At 32.2% G+C, this 13,428-nt stretch overlaps 1 protein-coding gene across 1 annotated transcript in view; it reads left to right on the top strand.

The window, feature by feature from the left end:
• The first annotated feature begins 1,050 nt into the window (after window positions 1–1,050).
• Window positions 1,051–13,428, top strand: part of LOC123711902 (thrombospondin type-1 domain-containing protein 7A-like) — an 80,790-nt gene continuing 68,412 nt past the window's right edge. Inside the window, exon 1 of the mRNA XM_045664757.1 lies at window positions 1,051–1,166. The gene's annotated coding sequence lies outside the window, so the exon portion shown is untranslated. The remainder of the gene's footprint in view (window positions 1,167–13,428) is intronic.

A 13,428-nucleotide genomic window follows, 5' to 3' on the forward strand; every position in this document is an offset into this window, starting at 1 on the left:
TGATAGTCCTAATGGACCCCCTCATACTTATTTATATATTCTGTGGAAAGACCTTCATTAGTATTTATGTTAATTTTCTTGGCCTAAATACATTATCTAATTTCCGACCGTTTTCGTTATTAGAGAATCGGGTTCGAAAAACATTCACACAACACAGTTTTTATTGTCTGTTTAATTGTAAATGGAGCTCAGAAAATAGCTTATTTCTATAGTAATCGGGGTATATTTTGTTTGTTTTAAAACTTTAAATAATTTTAAAAAAATCAAATCTGTTTATCATCAATATTTAAATTCGTAAATTCGCTTGCTGACAATCGAAGTGAAACTTGTGCTTTGTGATTTAGTTTTACTGAAGTAAGATGGCCATGACACAGGTACGTGTAATTCTTTGTTATGACTTCATAGAGTTAAACTCAAATGTATTCGAATAGCTGTGTAAACAAATATTATGAAAATAATTCGAAACATAAAACCAAGCAAATAGGTAGATTTTAACATCATTAAGAAGTCATTTAATGAGTTTCACGGACTGTGAAGGATCGGTCTAATCACAAAATGATCTGAATCCTCTCTAGGCAAAACAAAGGTCTGCAAAGGGCGAGCGGTTTCCGGATGGAGCGCGCAGTATCGAATCGCACCCACCCCTGGAACATAGAGTGTACAACACAGATGTGTCGTCTTGTATCTGATAAACGAGTAGGCCAGTTGAAAGATGACTACCACAAGGGAATTAAGTTCAGTCGATAGTGGATTGCTGACTTTTTAATGGAAGGCGTTTTCTTTTTGAGTGAGCTGTAATGTCTTCTTGAGACGATTGAAGGAACTGCAAACATTTTAGAATATAAGTTGGTTAGAATCGTTTACTGTGCAATACGTAATTTTTTCCACAGTGTTCGTATCATTTATTAATCAATTTGTTGAGACATATTGGAGAGGATACACTTTACACCTTAAAACGTGTCTTGATCTCTGAAAAGTACAACTGATTTCAGGCTTTTACTCTTTGCCAGAACGACGCAGGGAGCCTTCAGTGGTCAGTGTTATACACGTCGCGGAGGCACATACACGTCTACATAAACATAACATAATACATACTCTGCTAGTTTAATGTGTTTTGTGTTAACTAGTATGTACGCGGAAGGTTAGGTGACACTACATATTCCCAGGTAAGTAATAACGCTTTATTTATGAGCTCAGTTTGTTTACGCATACAACTACACAGTAATTAATTATTTAAATTTTAACTGCGTTATGTTTAACGGGAAATATAAATGTATTTACATTTAACAATCATTCTTAAAGAAAAGCATTTGGCTTAAGTAGTCAATGCGCTGTGTGTTATTATTATAATTTTAATTAAACTACGAACCCAAATCAGATTTAATTTAATTTAATAAAGATTTTTTATTAATTTATGTTAATTTACAATGTTTTCTTAAGGTAAAATGAGGTTGTTATTTATATGTATTTAGATACGCAACAAGTAAATATATACAATTGTTACAATAACGATGTAACTCAAGGCTCTATTTATAAACGGATCGATGGGGTTTGTTATCCCAAGTAGGGTTGAACTTTATCCTTTACAGATAGAGTTTATCTGTAAAGGATAAAGTTCGTAATAACTAATATTATGGATACTCTTTTACGTTTGTACTGTAAAACTCACAAAACAATTAAGTTGCGTTATCGAAACATCCAAATTATTTCTTAGTTAATTTGACTAAGAAATAAATGAATGCAATGTCAAATTTTTGGCAGTATAGGAAGAAGAACACACACAACCTTTTTAGGCCTCAGAAACAGATACAGGAATATCTGTTTCGTGATCATTTGTCAATCTAATTGGCAAGGTGATCCTGATTTATCCGTCGAGTTTTTGGTTCTAAGGCAGGCAAGGCGGAGTTTTCCTTCACCGTTCGAATAACTTATAAGTCATATTAGCTTCGGATTTATAATAAATGTAGATTACGTATTTTTTAAAGAGTAATCTATGTAAATTAAAATTATTCGCAAAATATGTTGCTAAGCGCAAAACTCGAAGACCGATACCATTACTTTTTTAATTTTTCCTTAAACTTAAATTTTATGGAGAGAAAAATAAAATAAAACAGTTCTGAGGGTTTTATTCCGTAAAAGCGATCAGTCTGTGGGGGTAGCATAGCAAAATGTACTACATATATTGGTATATAACTTCTTAAGTAAGTAAAATCATATCATCATATTATCAATTGCAATACGAAGCTCGCGGGGCAGTTAGTTTTTAATAAAAAGGCAATCGAGCTGTTAACTTAATTAATTTATTTTTAATAACAGAAGGTATATTCACTCCATACATTATGATTTATCTATTTATAAGTTAAATTCAATCTCGACTTTTACACAGATTAAGGAAGTCCCTTACACAATTTCCTTTATAAAGAGAATTGATTTCCAAAGACGCTTCATTAAGCACAATGCGATTATGCGCCAATCCAGTTTTTGCTCATTATCGAATTAACGATCAGGATAACGCGCTCAATCACTAGGAAACACCTATTTTCTTTTAATCGCATTATGTCAGCTAGGGTTTTAGGTCCATGACCCTATACATGGCGAAGAGTTTATTGCCAGTTCTTCTTGCCCTTGATTTGAGATCTGGCAGTAAATGTAAAATTAGAAGCATATAATATGTATTTCTTTATTGACGTTCATAAGTGTACATTGTGTTACCTAAATGAATAATTAATTTTGAATTTGAATATTTGACTTACGTTACGTTTACTTAAATTCTAGTGTTAGAAAAGATGTTCAATAGAAGCGGGAACAAATATATGCAAAAAAATCAAATAATAAAGTAATCAGATTGTAATATTTTTTTTAATTTTACATTTCTAAAATCACAGTAATTAGCTTAATATCTTAAGCGAATGCTTCTTTTACACGTTAAGTTTCTCTTTCAAATATATTTCATTTTCATTACGTTCAAAAAAATTATACTATTTAGATTATTTAAATATATTAGTTGCGTTTAAATTACAAGCGGATTGTCCCAACATAGAATGACAGGACATTAGTATTTTTTTTATATTTTAAAGAATAATTTAGAAGTTTTAAAAACTACTCCATGTTTACGAATTTAATCGCTGTTAATATAATCTTCCCCGTGCTTTTAGTTTTTAAGTCAATTAAGCAGTTTAGTTATTGGCCAAATAAATAACGGATAGTGTCGTTTAATGTACCATAATTAGTATGATTTTCTTAACGTTGTCAATTGTCAAACATGAATGAAGTCTATTTTTTGCAGTACGCGTTAATTGACGTCCGTACGAGTTAATCTATTTGATTCAATTCGAGCTTCAGCTCGAATTCATATAATATTCATATTATAGTAGTATTTCTACGACAATGATATTTAAACAACTGTTTTAAATAAAGCAATTAACACGTCAATTACTCAAAATGAAAGCAGTTATTACGAATTAGACACTCAGCTCCGACTATACAATTACTGTTCGGCTGTTTAATAATGCACAGCTATGGCTGGTCAGTGGTTTATAAATGGTTCGCAATGTATTGATTGAACAGTTCAATTGATTTAGATGATTTAATTAAATTAGAGAATATTTTACTGCTGAAGAGTTTGAAAGCCTTTTTTTTACAATAATAATAATTCAAAGTTTACATTCCATCCTCCACCATGTCTGGATAAATTCCACACATACTACGCAACAAACAGATTGAAATAATTCTATCATCAGTCTGACACCACAGAGGTGTTTTTTTTATATATTTTTGAATGTTAAACGTCTCAAAACTCAAGGACTCTTACATATTTTTCTGAAACGCCAGACGTCATATATATGACGCCTGACCACAGACGGTCATTCTTTATTAAATTCTTTTACTGCTTCTACAATCAATAAGGAGCGCTGTTCTACGACGTAAACAATTCTCTACGACGTAGCCTTTTGTTTGGCTTTCGCAATGTAGCAAGACCACTTTTTAGGTCTACACAATGATAAACATGTTTGGTAATTCAAATTGAATGCTAATTACCTGCGAAAAAGAATAAGAAAAACTTACGGTTTAGGATATTTATTTCTCATTCAGAACATTATAACATCCACTAACATGGAAATTTTAATGTAAAGTGGGAACAAACATTTATCCATGTGTTATTAAATTATTTCGGTATAATTAGTATCATTATTTTCTTATGTAGCCAAGTTCACATTTCAAGGATCGTCATGCTCGCTTAAATGTCATTGCGGCGACGTCCATGCGCCGGGTTGTCTCTCTCCCTAAAATATGGCGAGGTGGCCGATGGCTGGCCATGCGTGATACTCGTGAACGGGTGCTACTTGTAGTGACTGGTCGTAGTTGAATTCGTGTATGCGGTGATGTTAGTTATTTTTGACTATGTATTTGCGTGTTGTTCCCACGAGAATGTAAGTGCGTGCTCCTATTTCACCATGCCTCCTGCTGTTGTCACGTGGAACATGGTGTGATGGTTGCAGCTTCTTACAAACGTTGAGTAAAACAAGACCAACCTGGCGATTAAAAAGAGTGGCGGAGAGTTTATTGCCAGTTCTTCTCCTCCGTTCTACGACCTTGATTTAAGAACTGGCAATAAATGTCAAATTAGAAGCTTTTAATGTATATTTCTTTTTTGACGATCATAAGTGTACATTGATTGATTACCTATATGATTAAATGATTTTTGACTTTATGCTTTCTCTAGTTTTATATATATATTACAATAGTAAAAACTAAAACCTACAACCGTAGGCAAGAAACAGAAGGCTTAGATAAAAACACAGCAATTAATAACAATACAAAAACAACAAGGATTAACCTTGTGTCGTGTTTTTGCTTTGTGTATATTAGGACTTAATTTTTGCTATAACTCTACGTAGTATATACAACATTCATATTGAGTTAATGATAGTTATTAAAACAAAATTTATGAATACATTTTATTACTATGCGTTTGATATATAGTTTGTAAATTATTTACAAGCTGAGTCATTTTGTTTATTCATCCAAAAATATAAAGCGAATTGGAAATAGATTGTATTTTCGTATATCGGAGTTTATATAAAAGACCAATCAGTGCATAAAACTATTTTTCAATGCGACCAATATTTGAAAAATTTACAAAAACATATTCGATGCACGACGATTTAATCTGCATAAAAATTGATGAGTTTTCATAAAAAAACAGTCCAGCTTCGGAAATACGTTTCACTTTATCGTTGCAATAATTAAAAATATTTTAAATTGTTAAATGATACATCATCTTTTTTTCAGTTCAAAAATATATAGGTACCTACTCTAATCTCTTCAAGGCACACGTGTGCACCAATTTATAAGAACCTAACTTTGAGCGGTAAATTAATTGAAAAGATGCCATAGTATAATCAATACTTAAAGTCCAATAGATAACGTAATAGAAAGGCAAAAGATGTCTATATAGGAATTCTAAGCAAAATTCCGTACTCTATGTTTACTTATTAAAAATTCTTCATGCATTGTTCTAATAGAAGAATTTTGTCTTATACGATTAATTAGAAGTATACGATGCGTACGTATCGTATACTCAGAACTGAAATCATATTGACGTACAAATAATTTACCTAATTTTCGTAACATTTACGCCTTCTATTATTACTGGCCAACGCGCCATAAGCTTTTAGTATATTTTTTTAAATAGTCATACGAGTAGGTACTAACATATTTGTAATTATTAGAAAAAAATAGGTGATCAGTCACCTGTGCCTGACACACGCCTACGAGTTTTTAAGGCTAAGCCGAGCTGGATTCCACGATGTTTTATTTCACCGTTCAGGAGAATGTTATTCTCTCATAGAAAAAAAAGTGAATTTGTGTATGCCGGGGATCAAACATACGACCTCATGGATAAGAGTCGCACGCCACTAGGCCAACACAATATATCTGTATATCTTCAAATAAATTTTCCACTCATTAAAATATGCAAAATCTCTGATTTTTATTTCATCAATTGAAAATATAAATCATTTAGTTACGAACGTGTCTCGGATGTTTATTGAAGTGTACTGAAATTACAGCCTCGATGGAGCGGCTCCCTCTACGACTAATTTAGTTACGTGAATGGGTTTGATGTGCCCGTTACTAAGTGTAGGATAAATGTTTCTGTGGAATAAGCCGGGTGTATATAGATGTTATTACTAAACGGTGACAAGGATGAGGGACAAGTTGAAGAATTTGGAGGATTCTTTTTTTTTCATGTAATAGTTGCAAACGGGCAAGAGGCTCACCTGATCTTAAGCGATACAGCCGCCCATGGACACGTTGCCAGAAGGCTCGCAAGTGCGTTGCCAGCCTTTCAAGAATTGGTACGTTCTTTTCTTGAATCATAATTCTATAAGTCGAATTGGTTCGGAAATACTTCAGTGGGCAGCTGGTTCCACATAGTGGTGGTGCGTGGCAAAAACTGCCTTAGAAAACGCTCAGTTGTGGCTTCAGTCCGTCGAAGGCTATTTTTATATATTATATAGACTATTCCAAGAATAAAAATCACTACTAACTCGATTTAAAGTAGTTTACATATAAATTAAGTAAATTATGTAAAAAAATAAAAGAACTCAAGAGTCGTAGTCCAAAAATCGTAGTAGTAGAAAAATCGTTTTGAGTATCTATTCCTATTTATTTATATTATATATTTGTACCTTATTTATACCTTAATACATGAAATAATTTATAAGAATGATTCTATTATATGTACCATTTATTAACCAATGCTCACGGCTCGTGTCTCGCTGTTTCGGCGCCCGAAAACTTTCTTTAATGTAGTCGTTAAGATACATATGGACTTTATTATTAACAAACTTACGAATTTAACGAAAGAACTAATATCCTTATTTTTACTATTATGCTTTTGTATTAATTATATCTTGGTTATTCTGGATAACGATCTTGTATTGGTTTTAAAATAATGCTATGAAGATGAGTGATTACCTCTGGACATGGAAGCGTAACGAACCCGTGATTTATAACTAAAAAGTTTCCTGTTTGCTATCTCCATATATTCATAGTTGATTTTAAAACAGCCGACCTTCTTTGAAACTGAATTCAATTAAGTACAATTTAATAGAAGTGAGGTATAAAGAAACAACTGTAGTAGTTCATGGAAACCATCTGTGGTTTTGAAGCCGCAAAAGCTTATGTATTTTCTTTTCCAATGTATTTATTTTAACTACACATTAATATCTTTGACGACCAAATACATATAATGTGAATACTATAAGACTGTGCTTTCAGTTACATTTAAATTTACACAATATTGTTTAGTTTTACAGTTATTAGAACAATATTATAATAGAAAAAAAAGTGATAAATTAACTAGCCTTGAGAAAAGCAGGGTGTTGTTGTTAAATGAATAAAATGTATGAAAATTAAAACAAACTTCACTGAACAAATAGATACCACATATATACTAGTGGTTTATATGTAACTAAGTCATCAAGCAGTGTGGTTGGGGAACTTACCGCTCATTACGCGCAAATTGCCGCCATTTTGTTCTAGGGTTGCAATCATGGTTTGACCTACTACACTATTAATCGCTTTGTTTGACGAGAACCATTATGCCGTTGTATTAAAAGAAATTCTTTAACAGTAAAGTACTTACTTATATTATGACTTAAAGTATTAATTAGTCTAATGTATTCAAATATTTTGTTAGTTAAAGGCATGAAGGATCTATACGTAGTACCTAGTAGCTTTTTGTGCCAAACTCAGTGTCGCAATTTAGCTCTAAGTAAGACTCGTATGTCAAATATTTTGTTGATAGCTTCACCAGAGATATTCAGATTCCTTCACCGGCAAGTATTTAACACGCACAACTAAAAGCCGTTGGTGGACAGCCGGAGTTTGAACTTATCGAGTGTTTCTCAGGGTTGAGAATTACACATTTAATCACCACGTTAACACTGCCCTTTCCCCTTTTTGATATTTTAAAATCAAAAACGTTGAATGTACTAAAATTAAATATAAGTTCGAAAAACTTATTAAAACTCAACCCCTTTTAGATTCGCTAGACTTTTAATGAAAGCATTAAAACAGGACTCGTTACATGCCAAAAGATGTTTTAATGAACATCTTTAAAAGAATTCGTAACGAACTTTTAAACTAGTTTTTTACTTCTATCACTTGCTATAAAAAGTATGTGATTGTCGTAATAACTAATTGTATGTGTATTTAGTACCTAAAGAATTAAAATTATAACAAATATAGTCAACATTTTGGCTTCTTCTTCATTTTCAAAGTGTTAAAATTATCTTGCTAATTTACGAACTTTTTCACATCAATTTATGACTATATAAAAGAATTATTAAAACCCTAAAAATACTTTTAAATGTATTGTAATGCTGCAAGGCAAAGGCTTCTAAAAAGGAAACACAATTTAAAACAATACGAAATTCCACCCGTATCACATCGACGTCCGCCACAACTGAGCGTTTTTCAAGGGAATTTTTGCCGTCACCACCGCTATGGGAATTAGCTGCCCACTGAAGTATTTCCGAACCAATTCGACTTAGGGTCCTTCAAGAAAAGAGCGTACCAATACTTGAAATGTCGGCAACGCACTCGCGAGCCGTCTGGCATTGAAAGTGTCCATAGGCGGCGGTATCACTTAACATCAGGTGAGCCTTCTGCCCGTTTCCCCCTGTTCTATAAAAAAAATGTCTTTCTTGTCTTCCAATTCATACTTGATTCCTACTGAAAAGTAATAACACAAAGCAGAAATAATTGCTTATAACTAGAAGACAGAAAGGTTGAATAATTACCGAAATACGAAATATTTGGAAATAATCTTTTAAAACATTTTAAATTCGATGTTTCCTTTTCTGATAACAGTCATATGCGAAATCAACGAGCCATCGTTTCAGCCCTACGGTTGATGTTCGCCATGAGAGCACTTTAGTGAAGGGGTCCTGCCATTCTCGCCATTCTCCGCCAGTTTGCAACCACTCGACCTCACCACGAATTAAAAACTAGAACCTCTTTTTGTCGTAATTAAGCTCTATTGTTTATGGCCATTCTTATTCTGAATATTCTGCGCAATCTAATTTGGAATGCCTAGAAAAATAGAACGTTTTACGAGCTTGCGTCAAACTCGTGTTGTTTTTACTATTGTTTACAATTTGGTTAAACAATAGGACTTACTGCCTCCGGGTTTGGAGAGCTCGGCGTGTTTAGTTTCGATCCCCGGTAAAACTAATTTTTTAGGTTAGCAAATCCTCCTGCTCCTGCCCTCTTGGGGTTTCAACAAAACTACTACTGTTGGTTAGTAAAATATTAACATACCGCCCATATATTGTTATATCTTTAACACTACACTTTAGGTAATCATTTATTCTTATTTTATATTTATATCCATTAACAAAAGTGACATTAATACCTACGCTGTATTTTCCGCTTTTACGCAGATGTGAGTTCATCAACTAATAAAACTTGATATTTCCTTAAAGATTTAACATATTCTATTTCAGAAGAGATTCTCTATTTTCCCACAATATCTCCGAGTTTGTTTGACGTCTGAAAGCCGGTGACTGGCTTTTGTGCGAAACTAATTTAATTGATATGTAATTTATGAACAATCCAACTTTGTTACTAAATTTTATTTTAAAAGGATAATATGATTCTTTTTTGTTGTTACTAAAACTATATAAAAATGAACTATTGTCTCTGGTATTCGAATAGAGTACGCCAGTTATACCAACACTGCGTTACACAAGAGCTGTTTTTATAAGAATTATCGGTGTAGGTATTATTGTGCAGTTCTATCGTATTAGTAATGTTAAGATAGAGGTATGTAGGAAATAAATGAGTTAAAAAAGAACGGAAGCGCTAAAAATAAACGTTAAACTAAATTTTAAGATTTTGTCTATGAAGCTACTTCAAAAACCCAAACTGGCTATGCATATTTTTTTAAAACAATTTGACAGTGCGAGTTACATCGAGTTCATATCTATGGTGGATACCTTAAAGACAGATGCAACACACGCAATATATTCAGAGTTTTGCAGATAAAAAATATGATAGCTTTTAAATTAGAATTATTTTCTCTCATCAGTACCGGACGCTATCAAAGGAAGTCGATTTTTAGTTTTGGAAGTGAACTTTTTATACTCAATGCTACAGGCTTATTAAAAACTTTTCCCGCTATTTGTAAGCCACGAATTAAACGAAAATACTTAGCTTTACAAAAGTTTGAACGAGGAAATATTTTTTATTATGTCTGAGTCTATTGTTCTTATTTATCAATAACTTGTCTCAAAATTGTTAAATTAAATATTTTTGTGTAATAATATATATCCCGTCTTTTTCAATACTGAAATATAAACTAAAGTAACAATACCTTGATGCGTCAAATCAAATCATTTTTAGACAACAAAAGTATACTAACTCAAGATAAAATATATTTATTTTCGTAATATACTTATATATACAACATACAACGTATACGATAAAAACTTAACAAAAGGAATAGATACATATACGAAAGAAAACAAAATAAAAATGTGTGCATGTACTAGTGTACACACGTAAGAAGTAAAACTTCTTTATGACCTTATTTTTATAAAAAATATCTACTGTATGCAACTTTACATAAAGTTTAACAAAAGGCTTTTATTATCATAGACATGAATACGAATAATACAATTATTTCATTTTACTTTATTACTACTAAGATTATTACAGAATTTCATTAATTGTAATCGAATTGTTATCGTTATTATATATTTTTGTTATTAATGGCTTCGAATCTCTTCGAATCAACCGTGGTAGGGACAAGAAAAAGATGGTGCGTAAACGAAAAATGTGATGGTTATTTTTTTCCAATGCCCATAAAGAAGAAAGTTTCACTTCAATTATTGAAGCACTATCCCATTGCAAAAAACTTAAGTGGAAATGGGCGGGCCATAACGGTTGCATGAACAATGGCAAATGGACACAAGGTGGAAATGGCCACCAGGGAAAAGAAAGAAAGGTCGCCCTCTTTCACGGTGTACTGACCAGCTTATAGAAGTTGGTCAAGAGATATGGAGCCAGCTGGAGCAGGCCTATACTCTATTAAAGGTCCATGAAAATAAATATCGTAAGTGTACGTAACTTTTGTAAATATGAATGTTTCAAGGTACTTTCAAATACGGACCGGTAAATCGTGGGCAAGAAGAACTGAACTGGTGTTTCTTACACTCCGCCACTCTTCTCAGATATTTTGTTACAAAATCCTATGTATCTTGCCCCATATGACATAATAATTAAAATAATACGTTTAGCAATCGTTTGGCCAATATCAACAACAACACAAACACATTATATAAGTAGAGAGAACAAAAAAAATCTAAATTTAAATTTTCTACAAGTTCTCAAGGGCGTAGAAAGTAACTAGTTAGGAATTTTTCCTACGTGTATCATAATTTTCATTTATAATGTAAATGTATAATTAGTGGTAGTCTTAATAGAAATACATATGAATGCTGGCTCATTCATTACTATTACTGTCTTCTAACGTAAACAGTTGAAACGTAAAATAATAGTATCTGTATTTTATCATGAATATGGGCATATTTTAAATAATATTTAACAAACAGAACCTACATAATTGAGATAAAAATAAAATCAGTGGCACTAGAATCTTTCTAGGTCTGTCGTTTCTCTTCGACTTTTTGGGTCTCAGGAAAGCCAGTTTCCTCACTATGTTTTCTTTCACTGTTCGAGCGAAAGTTACAATGCGCACATAGAGTGAAAGTTCAAATGTTCGTTAAATTAATATCATTACTTGCTCTGTACTATTAATGGTAATCAAAAAACTTGTATTCTAACGATGCAAAATTAAGAACTTTTGTTAAAGTTATTAAAAACTCTACAAAGATTCAAGGAACGAGGAGGGTATCAAATAGCCAATTCTTAATTTTTTCTTTAACCTTCTGTGTAAAATTATTGTTTAGCTTATAATCTCATTCAAAACACAAACACCACTTAAAATCAGAGTTGCACATCACTAGGCCAACACTGCAAAGATAGATACATAATTTAGATCGTTGAAAAGGTTAAATATAACAAGGCATGTAATCATCATTCCGAACAAAATATTCATTAAATTAAAAATACAATTTCTTCCTTCAAGAGAATTTTATTGCCAACCGTAAAAATGTCGTAATAAAACCACTTCAGTGATATTTTAAAGAAAATTCCGAATTTGCTTTTTATACTGTAAGTTAGTGCTTAAAATTATAAATATATATAAAAGTGCTTATATAAATAAAAGTGCTTAAAATTATGCGCTGGAATATTTTTATGTAATAACTTACTGAAATGTATTAGAATACTATTTAACTAAAATCAACTAATCACACCTTTACAGTTAGCTAAAATTTCAATTGTATATTAAGTATGACATACATTTACTTAGACAAACAAATTTCCTTTAGAAAACAAGCCCTGAGGAGGTATATAGAAGAATAGTGATTAGCTACCGAAAACATACTGAACACACAAAGATCTTGTTCAGTTATAGAAAGAATCATGAGATTTATGAATTTTTCTAGTTGCCAACAATATTGTTATGGACGCAGAAACTGTGCCATAACCTGATTGAATTTGATTTAAAAACAAAACAGAATGGAGAATTACCCTATCAAAATAAGAAATATTGGTTATCTGCGAAAAAGAACAAAGGTCACTGATGCACTTCCTCCTTTCAAAGAAAATGGATATGGGCTAGACACATGGTATAACTACGACAGGTAAACACAAAAACCGGGGCCTTGAGCCACAAAATCGAGAGGACTGGCCTTGTACCAGATGGACGCTTTATGACGGCGGCCGAAAGATGGCTGGAGATTTGAAAACTATGGAGTGCCTTGTAGGATGCTTTTACCCGTTGGCGGTAAGATATAAATATAACATTTTATTTTATTACTATGGTCTTGTATCCATATATATGTGTGAATTTTTAGAAACAAATAAAAGTAAATATATATTATAACATATGTCAAATCGTTAAAGAGATATATTCGTTTAGTCTCGACTCAGAATCCTACCCTATTTACCTAAGAGCGTATACTCTTCTACTTCGCTTTCCAGTTTCCACCTGAACAAAGTAGCACGGGCAATAGCTATTAAATTATAATTATGTAGGAAGAGAAATTTCAGCTCATATTTAAACAAGGTTCTAGAATAACTTTAGGAACAATGCGTAGTTTATGTATTCCGTGTAGAGAATAACAAAGGCGCTCTCATTGTAACGGTCAACAAGCCCACTTCATGTTTAAGTCTGAATATTTCGAGGAATATTATTATGGCGAAGCTATTATAAACCGTATATGGAAGTTCTAATTATTGTGACATTGTGCAATATTAAAAGGCAGCTAGTAAGATACACATACAATAACG

This window comes from Pieris brassicae, chromosome 7 (genome assembly GCF_905147105.1).
Source record: "Pieris brassicae chromosome 7, ilPieBrab1.1, whole genome shotgun sequence".
Lineage (NCBI taxonomy): Eukaryota > Metazoa > Arthropoda > Insecta > Lepidoptera > Pieridae > Pieris > Pieris brassicae.